The sequence below is a fragment of the Otolemur garnettii genome, unplaced genomic scaffold, assembly GCF_000181295.1.
Source record: "Otolemur garnettii isolate 467f Iridium unplaced genomic scaffold, OtoGar3 scaffold00014, whole genome shotgun sequence".
NCBI classification, from domain to species: Eukaryota; Metazoa; Chordata; class Mammalia; order Primates; family Galagidae; genus Otolemur; species Otolemur garnettii.
Window position 1 is genome coordinate 30,832,452 of NW_003852409.1, and position 2,074 is coordinate 30,834,525.

Here is a 2,074-nt window from a genome sequence, read left to right on the forward strand (position 1 = left end):
AAAAAAAAAAACAAAGCGGCCAATTGCGTGCTTAGGAGTACAGGGCTAAAATTCCCTAGAGAGAGAACCCTCAGCTCCCTTCTCACTTTTTCCAGCCTCAACTTCCTCATGTATGAAATAGGCACAACAATTAGTGTCTCCTGCATTGAGATGTTTCAGGATTGAATGAGAAAACAATTGAGAAGAGACTGGAAGCCAGTGAGACTAGACCCTGGGAGGGCCCACCTAGAATCTAGGTGCTCTGTCCTAGCATAGGATGAGTCATCCTTTGCCACATTTATGAAGGACACCCAATGACCAGCACCTGCCAAAATACTTGGCAAAGTTCTTTTTCTTTGTCCTGGCCAAGACAACTCTTGGCTTGTGGTCCAGGGCTCATTCGGCCTCACTGCCCTTGGTCCCTGCACTGCCTCTTCCTTGATTCACTCTGGCCAGAGACCTCCAGTCTGTTGGCAGCACAGACTCAGGCCACAGGGACTGAGCAACTGGCTGTGGCTGAGCTGGATGGAGCTCAAGGACAGAGACTAAGCAAATCTTAGAGGTCAATAGGGTGGGGGTGGCACAGAGCCTAGCCTGGGCTGTGAGACCCCTTTTCATGCCCATCTCTCAGCCCTATACTGTCTCTGACCCATCTTCTACCCCACCCCTTCCCTCTGTCCTCATCCTTGCCCAGCTCCTGGCCTCCTCCCTGACCTTGCTCTGATCCTAGTCTAGCCCTCAGCCCAGGGCTGAGCAAATGGGCACAGCCTCCCCCACCATGGCCTGGTGAGGAGACAGAGTGTCCCATTCCAGGCTGGCCATTGCTATGGTTTGAATGTATGTGTCTTCCCAAATTTCGTATGTTGGAACCAAAGATTCAATGTGGTAGCATTGAAGGTGAGGCCTTTAGGAGGTGATCAACCCTCCTGAATGGGATTAGTACTGCTATAAAAGGGCCTAAGGGAACTAGCTAGGCCATTTTTGCCCTTCCATCTTTTTTGCTATGTGAGGGGACCTTGAAAGTGCCGTCTATGAGGAACAGTCCCTTCCCAGGCACTGAACATGCCAGCACCTTGATCTTGGACTTCCCAGCTTCCAGAATTGTGAGCAATAGATTTCTATTATTTATAAATTACCTGGTCTGTGGTATCTATCTTGTTAGAGCAACAGTACAGACCTAGACAGCTGGTACAGTTAGGCAGGACCCCCGGTTCTCATGAATGAGAGAATGGAGCCTCTGGGCAGAATCTGGATCTTGCTATCCCATGAGCCCCATTCTGGGCCATGACTTCTGTGACCTTGGTATGTGACTTGGTGGCTGGTCTTATGGACATATTCCCCTCATGGCTCTGTGACTTCACTGCTCCTGGTTTTCCTTCAGCCTCTCTGAACACTCTTCGCTGTCTCTTCCCTCAGCTTCTATAGCCTGACTCCTAAGAATTAGGTTCCTGAGCCAGGCACAGTGGCTCATGCCTGTGAGCCTAGCACTCTGAGAGGCCAACGCAGGAGGATTGTTTGAGCTTAGGAGTTAGAGACCAGCCTGAGCAAGAGCAAGACTCCATCTCTACTAAAAATACAAAAATTAGCTAGGTGTGGTATTGTGCACCTGTAGTTCCAGGTAGTTGGGAGGCTGAGGCAGGAGGACCATTTGAGCCCAAGAGTCTGGTCTGAGGTTGCTGTCAGCTAGCTTGATGCCATGGTTCTCCAGCCTGGGTAGCAAAGTGAGAGAGTGAGAGTGTCTCAAAAAAAAAAAAAAAAAAAGGTTACTGGCAGGGCACAGTGGCTCACACCTATAATCCCACCACTCTGGGAGGCTGAGGCAGGAGGATCGCCTAAGCCCAGGAGTTTGAGACCAGCCTGAGCAAGACCAAGACTTGTCTATATGAAAAGTAGAAAAAATTAGCTGGGCATGGTGGCATAGGTCTATAGTCCCAGCTACTTGGGAGGCTGAAGCAGGAGGCTCACTGGAGCCCAGGAGATTGCAATAAGCCAGGAGTCCTCAAACTTTTTTTTTTTTTGAGACAGAGCCTCAAGCTATCCCCCTGGGTAGAGTGCCATGGCATCACAACTCACAGCAACCTCCAACTCCTGGGCT